Source organism: Dendrobates tinctorius, unplaced genomic scaffold (genome assembly GCF_039654945.1).
Source record: "Dendrobates tinctorius isolate UK_male_01 unplaced genomic scaffold, ASM3965494v1 ptg000022l, whole genome shotgun sequence".
Taxonomy (NCBI): Eukaryota; Metazoa; Chordata; class Amphibia; order Anura; family Dendrobatidae; genus Dendrobates; species Dendrobates tinctorius.
Genome location: NW_027361690.1, coordinates 109772640 through 109784786, shown reverse-complemented (window position 1 = coordinate 109784786; position 12147 = coordinate 109772640). Strand labels below are relative to the sequence as shown.

General features: G+C 44.1%; 1 long non-coding RNA gene across 1 annotated transcript in view; it reads right to left on the bottom strand.

Moving 5' to 3' along the window:
• Nucleotides 1-575: 575 nt before the first annotated feature.
• Nucleotides 576-12147, bottom strand: part of LOC141083998 (uncharacterized) — a 30096-nt gene continuing 18524 nt past the window's right edge. Inside the window, exon 3 of the long non-coding RNA XR_012230900.1 lies at nucleotides 576-1554. This is a non-coding gene — a long non-coding RNA (uncharacterized lncRNA). The remainder of the gene's footprint in view (nucleotides 1555-12147) is intronic.

The following is a 12147-nucleotide window of genomic DNA, read 5'->3' as shown; positions in this document are numbered from 1 at the left end:
ATTAAAGTGTCAGCTGTTTTGGCGGCTATAAGATATGGCCACTGCCTTTCAGGGCTTATATACAGCATTCTATTATGTTGTAGATAAGCCCCCAGTCCTACCTGAAAGATAAGAAAAATAACTTTTCTTATACTCACTCGCGGGGGGAGCGGTCCAGTGCGGTCCGGTGGGTGTCGCAGGTCCGGGTCCGGCGCCTCCCATCTTCTTGCGATGCTACCCTCCTGCTTGCTTCATTGCTCCGGCATCATGCTTCTGCACTGGCATACTCCTCTGCCCTGTTGAGGGCAGAGCAAAGTACTGCAGTGTGCAGGCGCTTGGCCTCTCTGACCTTTCCCATCACCTGCTCACTGCAGTACTTTACTCTGCCCTCAACAGGGCAGAGAAGTGCGCTTGCGCAGGAGCGCGATGCCGAGGACCATGAAGCAAGCAAGAGGGCAGCAATCAGAAGAAGATTTGGACGTGCAACACCCATCGGACCGGACCGCCTCCCCAGGTGAGTATAATAAAACTTATTTTTGTTATCTTTCAGGTCGGACCAGGGGCTTATTTACAGCATTATTGAATGCTGTAGAAAAGCCCTGAAATGCAGTGACCACATCTTATAGCGGCCAAAACAAGTGACAGGTTCCCTTTAAGTCTGACATTCTTAAGGCTGTGACCATGGACGCGGCCCAGCTGACGACTCCACGTTGCCCGACCACGATGCCGTGGGGCGAGCATCCCAGGTGGAAATGGAATGTGGACCCACTAGACCACAGAAGGGTAACCTGGACCTACCCAGACTAGGGAAGGGCAGCGAGCAGGGTTTGTGGCAGCTGAGCATGTGGACAAGATGGTGACAAGCAGAAATAGATAACACAGCACAACTTCAGGTATGAAGAAACATAAAGTTTACCTAAAGGAAATCACAGTACATAAATGGAACAAAATGATGCCAGGCTCCCGATTCCACACATCAAGGAAGGGTACACGTCTCAGGATAACAGATGAAGGCAGGAGGACATCATGGGTTGATGCAGGGTTATATAGCACGAGCATACTAGGACAGCCTTTCTCTCAGACCTCAGGCGTAGCACAGGCTCAGCAGGGGAACATCAGACACCGACCCAGGACAGACGTCATCACAGGGTGGACCCCATGGAACATCGTGACATCAGGACATCGGGACACAGGCTGGACATCGGGACACAGGCTGGACATCGGGACACAGGCTGGACATCGGGACACAGGCTGGACATCGGGACACAGGCATGATATTGGGGCTCCGGCGAGGCATCCCAGGTCATCAGCTGGGACATAGATGGCACAGGACTAGAAACTACTGCATGGCAGCTCAGATCATTGACAGAGACACGGACAGCACAGGTCCAGGAACACCAGCGTTGCAACTCAGGACATCGGCTGAGACACGTACGTCACAGGACCAGGCAGCGGTGGTCGGGCTCCGGGTACCAGACAGCGGTCGCCAGACTCCGGACATTGGACACAATCTCCAGGCACCAGGCAGTGGTTGTCAGGTTCAAAACTATGGTTGTCAGGCACCAGGTATCGGACCTAGGTAGGAACATAGCAGGCTGAGCATAGCATAGTAAATGCTAAGCAAAAACACCAGACTCCATCTTTAAAAGACGGACCCAGGTTAGTTCACAGTCAATGGGTACAGGGTTCCAGACACAAAGGGACTTCAGGAACATAACACAGATCAGACAGGGTCAGGTACAGGAATGGATAAAAGATCAAGGGTTCAGGCCTGAAAATGCAGCCCTCAGGGATGCGGGAAATAAAACATAACAGAAACGGGCCTGGATATGTAGCCTTCAGGAAAGGCGTATCTAGGTACTCAGCCCCCAGAGCAGGCAGAAAAACCGGCATCAGCTTTCCTAGAACTGAACACAGGCAGAACAGGAGCTGAACACCAAACAAACATGGCAAGACTCTGAAACTTAATGCGAAGCTCTGGCAACGCCCAAAAGGAAAGAGCAACTTTATATAGGAGCTGCCCCTCAGCAATAGGCTTGGGAAAGCAACTCAGGTGCACACACTAACCCTAATAAAAGCAGGGAAGGTGTGGCCGTGAGCACCCTAAGCACATGCAGAAACCATTACAGCACAGACAGCACAGGAACTGAGGCTTAGGGCACCTGGCAGCAGCTGCAAGCCTGGACATGTGGAAAGTCATGCACCCACTGCAGAGGACCTTGCAAGCCACAGATAGCTTCCACAGCAGCAGCCAGGGACCGCACATGTGGATGGTCATGCAGCAGAGCAAAGACATCACAATACATGTGCAGCTACGCAGCGGAGCAGGGAACTGAGCAGCATACATACAAGTACCAGACAAGAGTATCCCTGCTAACTAGGGGGAGAGGAGCATAGGGTTAAACCAGATACATGCAGAGTAACGCCGGAGAAACAAATCACAAACCCACCGACATTACAAACTCTTGAATATTTTGACACGCCCCAGTGACTCTGAGTGTGTATTTTTTCATGACATGTTGTACTTTATGTTAGCTGTGAATTTAGGACAATATGCTTTGAGTTCAATTCTAAAAATATCTGAAATTTTAAAAAAATTTTTTTTGAAAAATTAGTAATATTACAACTTTGCATGTTTATAACAATATATGAGCGATAGTTCTACTATAGAAAAACATTTACAAACGATATATACCATATGTCTACTTTAAGTCATTATCATTTTTCAAATGTCCTTTTATAAATTCTTTAATATTGATCTTATTAGGGACCTATTCTCTTTTGAAGACTTTAAGTTGCCTATATTTTGAAACCCACTCAATGTGATTATCATTTTAAAAACAGCACAACTCAAAGTATTATAAACTGTTGTCATTAATTCAAAGTGGATTGAAAACGTATGATATTAGCAAAAAATTTTGCTTACATCATAACAAGCCAACATAGCTAGCAAACCATGCAAACATTATCTGGCTTCAGGTTGACATGGCAACCTTTGGAACCACATGATTATGATTGTGAGTATCGATGGGGTTTTAGAGGGAGCCCTTAACTTCTGTTAACTATCTCGATGCCCATGTCGCTATTGACAGGAACAGCAAGAGGTCTCAAAGGCAGTAAAAAGATGTATCGGAGCTCATTAGGCTATAATCTAAATACGAGTTAATATCTTCAGCTCAACTATATAATATCCTAGGTAGATGTATGTTTAATCTGAAAGACATGTGCTCTAAGTTTATGATCTTGCTGCAGAACTCGAGTCATAATGAGGTTAATATTATTTTAGGTATTTTAGTTTGGTGGGAATTAAAAATTGAGCAAAAAAATCTTATACAGTATGTGCTCCAAAATGGCAGAAATGATAACTTCAGCTCATTCTTAAAAAAAAAAAAGCCCTCATATTGCTCAGTCAATGGAAAAGATATGGCTCATAGAATTTAGTGGCACAAAAAATTTTTTTTCAAATTAAGTGCTTTTATTGTGCAAAAGTAATAAAACTAAAATTAGGTTTCATATTGACAAAATAACTTTTAACATATGATATTGGGAAATTGAAATTTTACGTAGCTTTTAAGTACATTATAGCTGCTCCAATGGTGCAATAAGCCTAATATTGCTGCATTGCCATGGAAATATCAAAAAGCCATGGATTTTAGAATGCAGTGATGCAAAAAAAAAAAAACCCCTGTTTGTTTAAAAGTCCAGCACAACTGTGTCCTCAAGAGGTTAAATATATTATGATGTTAACTCTTAATCCAATCCATAAATGGTGTAATGAGAAAAACATCAAAATGCCATAGTTAGGTTTTTTTTAGCCACCGCAACGTTGCAATGAAATAGAATAAGAAGAGCTCGAATTTTGGCTCATCTTTCATCGTTTTTAAGAAATCTCAATATGGAAGAGGCCAGGATCCATTTGGTGAGCTGCATTTCTTGCTACATGTTCACAGACTTACCAGTGGAAAAGCCAAACTTCCCATGCCACAAATGCAAGCTTGTGTCCCTGTTGGAGGAAAAGTTGCAAAATCTCGAAGAGAGGTTAGCTACGTTGAAGATCATTAAGGAAGGTGAAGAGTTCTTGGACAGAGCACAATTATCTCTTCATATTACAGAAAGAGAAGAAATTCGAAGTGCACCTGAAGAAACAGAGGAATGGAGACATGTGACCCAGAGAAGCAGGAGGATCAGGAGGCAGTCAGCACCCATACTGCTCAGAAACCAGTACCAGGCTCTCACGCAGGAAAACGATGAAGAAACACATCAGGATAAGACTTTGCCACCAAACAGCAACCTTGTATGCCTTCAGAGTCCTCCTGGATGGAGAAAGAAAAATGTTGTGAAGAAGAAACGGAGAGTGGTGGTCATGGGGGATTCCCTGTTGAGAGGAACAGAGGCCGCTATCTGCAGACCGGATATAACTTCAAGAGAAATGTGCTGTCTTCCAGGTGCAAAAATTAAAGATGTGTCTGACAGGATATCAGGACTCTTCAGACCTACAGATGACTACCCATTCCTGCTACTACATGTGGGGACAAATGACACCGCAAGAAATGACCTGGAAACCATCTGCAGAGACTTTGAAGACTTCGGCAAGAAAGTGAAAGAACTGCGAGCGCAGGTGGTCTTCTCTTCCATCCTCCCAGTGAATGGCCATGGAACAAGGAGGTGGAATAAGATTCTGCAGGTGAACAACTGGCTACGTCGATGGTGCCGTCAGCAAAGATTTGGATTTCTGGATCACGGAGTGAATTACTTATACGATGGACTACTTGCTAGTGATGGGGTGCACCTTACGAAGACTGGAAAGCATGTATTTGGAAGTCGCCTTGCTACACTTGTAAGGAGAGCTTTAAACTAGAACAACATGGGAAGGGAAGCAAAAGACCAGAAAAAGCCATACACCTGACAAATGCTATTGAGAACTCTGTTATTAGAGTGGAAAGGAAGAACAAAGACAAAAGAATCTAATTAATAAAAATATTGGAGAAAGAGAAACCTATCACAAACTAAAATGTTTCTATACTAATGCACAAAGCATGGGCAACAAACAAGGAGAATTGGAACTACTAACACAGGAAAAGAAATATGATGTCATTGGAATCACTGAAACTTGGTGGGACAATAGACATGATTGGAATACAAGACTAGAAGGATACAACTTATTTGCAAGAAACAGACTTGATAAACGAGGAGGAGGTGTCACATTGTATGTTAGAAACGCGTATATCTGCACAGAGATTGAAGCTTCAGAGACTGGGAGTTCTGTGGAAACTGTTTGGGTAAGAATGCAAGGACAGAACAATGGAAAGGACACCATTGTAGGCATTTACTACAGGCCGCCTGTGCAAGCTGAAGACATGGATGAACTCCTTATGCATCAAATGGCCAAGTTCTCCAAAAAATATGACATCGTTGTCATGGGAGATTTCAACTATCCAGACATTTGTTGGGAATCTCTCTCAGGCAAAACTAACAGGTCAAGGAAATTCTTATCCTCTCTTGCTGACAACTTTATCTTCCAAAAGGTAAAGGAGAAAACAAGGGGAACTGCTACCTTGGATCTAATCCTTATAAACAGGGAGGAAATGGTTGAGGAGGTAAAAGTGGCTGGGACCCTAGGAGGTAGCGACCATGCTATTTTAGAATTTTGGATAACTAGAGGCGGAAGACATGTGAAGACTCAGACGTCAAGGTTAGATTTCAGAAAGGCAGATTTTAAGGGATTCAGAAAGAGAATTGGATGGATCCAATGGCTGGATATCCTTAAAGACAAAAATGTCCAGGAAGGATGGGAAATCTTGAAAAATGAAATTCTCAAAGCACAGTTGTTAACAATTCCGAAAAGAGGGAAGAATAGGAAGCATTTAAGGAAACCAGGATGGATGAACACAGAACTTAAGCACATGCTAAAAAGGAAGAAAAAAAGGTTTATAAAATGGAAAGAGGGAGGCATATCTAAAGAAGAATATAATGCTGTCTGCAGAACCTGCAGGGCTCAAATCAGATTAGCTAAAGCTGACAATGAATTGAGGCTTGCAAGAGATGTCAAAAGCAATAATAAAGGATTTTGGGGATATGTCAAAAGTAAAAGAAAAGTCAAAGATGCTATAGGATTTTTACAGGATGAAAATGATGAAATGGTAAGACAGGATGTTGAGAAGGCCGAACTTTTAAATTCCTATTTTGCATCTGTTTTCTCTCAGAAAGGAAATGTAACATCAACTGTTCTTCACTGTCCTATTAAGGGAATAGAAGAATCCAGGATATTTAGAAACAGAAAGATAGTGAGGAAACACTTAGCTAACCTAAATGAATTCAAGTCTCCAGGTCCAGATGAATTACACCCCAGAGTACTGATGGAGATAGCAGAAGAAATTTTTGAACCCCTCTCCATAATCTTTGAAAATTCTTGGAGAACAGGAGAAGTCCCAGAAGACTGGAGAAGAGCAAATGTTGTTCCTATCTTCAAAAAGGGGAAGAACGTGGACCCAGGCAACTATAGGCCGGTGAGTCTGACTTCTATACGAACCGACCTCAGTTTGTAAAGGTTCGGGACAGTGTGTCAGACACGGTGATCTGCAATACAGGGGCACCTCAAGGAACAGTTCTTGCCCCTTTTCTCTTCACACTGTACACTGCGGATTTTAAGTGCAACTCATCTAGCTGCTACTTGCAGAAGTATTCTGATGACTCTGCAATTGTAGGCCTTATCACAGGAGGAGATGAAAGAGAGTACAGAGATACTAACCAAGCTTTTGTGGAGTGGTGTCAGAGGAACCACCTTAGGATTAATTCCGGGAAGACCAAGGAATTGGTGGTGGACTTTCGCAAGGGAAAAAAATCCACCAGTAGTGGTGAACATTCAGGGAAATGACATTGAGATAGTCGACACCTATAAGTACCTTGGTGTGATCCTCAATAATAAGCTTGACTGGGCCCATCACTTGGATTCAGTGTACAGGAAAGGCCACAGTAGGCTTTATCTGCTCAGAAGGTTGAGAGCCTTCGGAGTTAGGGGGCACTCCTTGCATCCTTCTTCGACTCTGTTGTGGCATCAGTCATCTTCTTTCGTGTGGCGTGCTGGGGTAGTGGCATATCAACCAGGGACAGGAATAGGCTGGACAAACTGATTAGAAGAGCCAGCTCTGTCCTGGGATGCCCCCTTGATCCAATTCAGGAAGTAGGCGACAGGAGGATACTGGCCAAGGTGAGCTACATGGTGCAGAATGATTCCCATCCCATGCATGAGACCGTGACAAAGATGTGCAGTACTGTCAGTGACCGGCTCCTTCATCCTAAATGTGAGAGGGAGCGCTATCGAAAGTCCTTCCTTCCTGCTGCAGTTAGGCTGTATAACCAGCACTGTCCAAAATGGAGAACGACCCAAACAGTGAACTTATAGATCCAAAGTTGTGATAGTCCGGTTATATCTTTTTTTTTCGTTTATGTACCTACCTACTGTCAATGTAATGCCTTTATGCATCTGTACTTGTTCCTGCCTTGCTGCTGTAATGCTCTGAATTTCCCCATCGTGGGACGATTAAAGGATTATCTTATCTTATACCAGGAAAGATCTTTGAACAAATTATTAAACAACATGTATGTCAGTACCTGGATAAGAATGAAGTGATTAAACAGAGTCAGCATGGGTTTGTAACTAATAAGTCATGTCAGACTATCTTAATTTCCTTCTATGACGGAATCACTGATTGGGTGGATCAAGGAAATGCTGTAGATATAGTATATCTTGACATCAGCAAAGCATTTGACAAAGTCTCTCATACAATCCTTATTGAAAAAATGACTAAGTATGGAATGGACAAGGCAACTGTTAGGTGGATTCATAACTGGCTTAGTGATCGGACCCAAAGAGTGGTCGTAAATGGCTGCACATCCAGTTGGAAGAATGTCTCAAGTGGGGTACCACAGGGCTCTTTCCTGGGCCCTGCATTGTTCAACATCTTTATCAACGATTTAGATGAAGGAATTGAGGGTAAACTGATTAAATTTGATGATGACACAAAGCTAGGAGGGATAGCTAATACTAGAGAAGAGAGAGAGAGGATTCAAAAAGATTTAAATAAACTGGAGAAGTGGGCAGCAACTAACAGAATGGTTTTTAACAGGGAGAAATGCAAAGTACTACATCTGGGCAATAAAAATGAAAAAAGCATATACAGAATGGGAGGAATAGGGCTAAGTGACAGCACATGTGAAAAAGACTTGGGTATACTAATAGATCACAGACTGAATATGAGTCAACAGTGTGATGCAGCAGCAAAAAAGGCAAATGCAATTCTAGGATGTATTAACAGAAGCATACAGTCTAGATCACATAAAGTCATTATTTCCCTCTACTCCTCTTTGGTTAGACCTCATCTGGAATATTGTGTCCAGTTTTGGGCACCACATTTTAAAAAAGACATCAACAAACTGGAGCAAGTTCAGAAAAGAGCGACAAGAATGGTGACCGGTCTGCAAACCCTGTCTTATGAGGAAAGGTTGCAGGATTTGGGAATGTTTAGTTTGCAAAAGAGAAGACTGAGAGGAGACTTAATAGCTGTCTACAAATATCTAAAGGGCTGTCACATTGTAGAAGGATCAACTTTATTCTCATTTGCACAAGGAAAGACTAGAAGCAATGGGATGAAACTGAATGGGAGGAGACACAGATTAGATATTAGAAAAAACTTTTTGACAGTTCGTGATCATTGAGTGGAACAGGCTGCCACGAGAAGCGGTGAGTTCTCCTTCAATGGAAGTCTTCAAACAGAGGCTGGACAGACATCTGACTGGGATGATTTAGCGAATCCTGCTTTGAGCAGGGGGTTGGACCAGATGGCCCAGGAGGTCCCTTCCAACTCTATGATTCTATTGCATCTACACTAAAATGGTAACACTAAAAATGTAAGCTCATGGTGCAAAGAAACAAGCCCACACTCAGCCCCATATCCCAAAAAAGGACAACGTTAAAGGGGTTTTCCCACTAACAAAAGTTAATTTTAATCAATAGATCTTGGAATAATAATAAGTTTCACATTTGGATGTGTTCAAATAAAATGTTCCTTTGCTGAGATAATCTTATAAATGCACCCCTGCTGTGCACTGTGTAATGGCTGTGTCTGACCGTGCAGGAACATGGTCTGATCATACCACAGCTCCTGGGCAGAGGAGGGGGGAGGAAAAAAAGTATGCAGGCTTTACTGCAAAGGATCACAAATTCTTTCTTTGAAGTAAAACAATTCTTAAAAACAAGCTGGGAAATGTTTTATCTCACCAAAAGAATCAACTGTGATCCTTTGCTTTAATGTCAGCATACTCTTTTGCTTCCCCCCTGCCCAAGAGATGTGGTATGATCAGACCATGTCCCTGTACTGTCAGACACAGACATTACACAGTACACAGCAGGGGCACATTTATAAGATTATCTCAGCACAGGAACATTTTATAAAAACACATCCAATTGTGGAAATTATTATTTCAAAATCTATTGATTAAAATTAACTTTTGCTTGTGGGAAAACCCCTTTAGGTATCTCTGAAATTGGCGACAAAAGCAAAATTTGTTTTACAAATTTACATATATTTTTGACCACTTAAATAAAAAACTTAAATAAAAACCTATACTTGTTAGATATCTGCGCAATCGCACTGACTAAGAGAAACATTTTGCCAGATTTTACTTTATAATAAACATGGTAAATAAAACCCCCCTAGAAAAGAAAAATGTGGAATTCAACTTTTTTGCAATTTTTACACACTACATTTTTTTCATGCTTTCCAGTGCATCACATGGTAAAATATATACAGGGTGGGTCATTTATATGGATACACCTAAATAAAATGGGAATGGTTGGTGACCCAGATCGGAGCGCTGAATTTGCAGAATTGGCAAAACAAAAATTGGAACAGGACCCTGAGTTTACACAGAACATTATGTTCAGTGATGAGGCAAACTTTTTTAGTGGGCCATTTATATGGATACACCTAAATAAAATGGGAATGGTGACAGTTTTCTTGTGTAGGGTGTCTTGCATTGAAATCTGCTGCAATGACCAGGGTACTGCATTCACCAGACTGTTAGGCGTCGGGTTCCTGCAGCGGCACAGCAGGAATCCAGAGCCTCACATTCTGCGGTCTCCCATTCTTCAACGACCGCAGAGGAGCATGCTCAGCAGTCCCGTCGTTCCTGACGCTCTGCCCAGACCTGCTCTGTTTGTCTGGCTGTTGCTGCCACCTTTGAGCCAGCAATAGCAATGCAGGCTGCTCATAAGCAAACCGCTCCAGAGGCTAAGTCTTTCCGTCGCTCCACTGAGCATGCTCACGAGATGATCTCCCATTGGAGATTGGGAGTCACATGCACAGGTCCTTCTCCAGATCTGCTTGGTCCATCTCAGGGATCTGGAAGCTTCCGGAAGGTCCTGGCTATAAAAAGTTTGCATGGCCGTTCGGCCATGCGTTAGTATAGACTCTAGTTGCTAACTGTGTGAATGATGATGGATGTATGGACTTGCAAATGACTCATTAAGATTCCCCTCCCTCTGATATAACGTGTGTGGATAGGGAACTAATGTTAGAGTCTGCGCCAGTCAGTGGCAAGCTACAGGTCACAATACGCATCCTCCACAGTCAGAGGAGTAGCTAGGGATTTGGTTCAGGGGGGACGAAACTTCTGAGTGGGCCCCTAACTAGGTAACTTTGATTATAACTCGGTGACGCACCATAATAGTGGATGTAGGAGATGAACACGCTGTTACTGAGAATAATCCCTATATAAAGACCAATATTGATATTACCACCATATGGTCAGTGGTAAATACCAGTCATACAGAACATATAAGTGATTACTGCACAGTTATAGTTGGTGTCTTACCGCTGATGTTCTTTCTGATGGAATCATTCACTTTTCACGTCTTTTCCATCTGGTCCAGACCGACTTGACAGCTCCTCCAGCCAGGATTCGGCTACAGAGAATACAACAGCGACATGTTTCACTTCTCATATTCCAGCTCCATCACCATGTATCCCCAACCTGCACAAACCCCTAATACTGCTGATACCCAATGCTAAGCCGCTGCTGCCATATGTGTCCCTATTACTGCACCTGATACCCCAATGCTGAGCCGCTGCTGACGTATGTGTCCCTATTACTGCACCTGATACCCCAATGCTGAGCCGCTGCTGCCGTATGTGTCCCTATTACTGCACCTGATACCACAATGCTGAGACGCTGCTGCTGTATGTGTCCCTATTACTGCACCCGATACACCAATGCTGAGACACTGCTGCCGTATGTGTCCCTATTACTGCACCTGATACCCCAATGCTGAGCCGCTGCTGCCGTATGTGTCTCTATTACTGCACCTGATCCCCCAATGCTGAGCCGCTGCTGCTCTATGTGTCCCTATTACTGCACTTGATACCCCAATGCTGAGCCACTGCTGCCGCATGTGTCCCTATTACTGCACCTGATATCCCCTATACTCACACGGCTCCGCTCCGTACACGCTGTACACACATGGCTCCGCTCCGTACACACATGCTCTATGCACCCCATACACACACGGCTCCACTCCGTACACCTTGTACACAAACAGCTCCGCTCCGCACACCTTGTACACCAATGGCTCCACTCCTCCGTACACCTCATACATGCATATCTCTGCTCCGTACACCTTCTACACACACGGCTCCACTCTGTACACCTCCTACACACACAGCTCTGCTACATCCACCCTGTAAACCCCTCCTGACCCCACACAGAAACTTCACCTCATCCAGCCAGCACCATGACAACCAGCACAGCAGAGTCCCGCAGCCACTGAAGCCCCAGAGCATATGACCCCTGACTCCGCCCCTCCTGTGACCTCATCACAGGTCCTGTACACAAATAACAACCCAGGGCGACATTGCTGGCTGAGAGGTGGGAGGCCCACTGCTGGCACCGGGGCCCCCCACGCCTTCTCAGGGGCCCATAGCAGCCGGGCAGCAGAGTAGGGAGATCGATTCTCCCTGCTCTGCCGCAGAATAGTGGTGTAGTGTAGTGTAGCTCTGGTGGGCCCCCTCAGAGTGCGTGGTCCGGGGCCACCGCCCCCCCGGTAGCTATGCTACTGTCCACAGTGCTAGCGTTTGACAGTGCGCCTGCTACCGGGCATTGTCGTATAGCGAC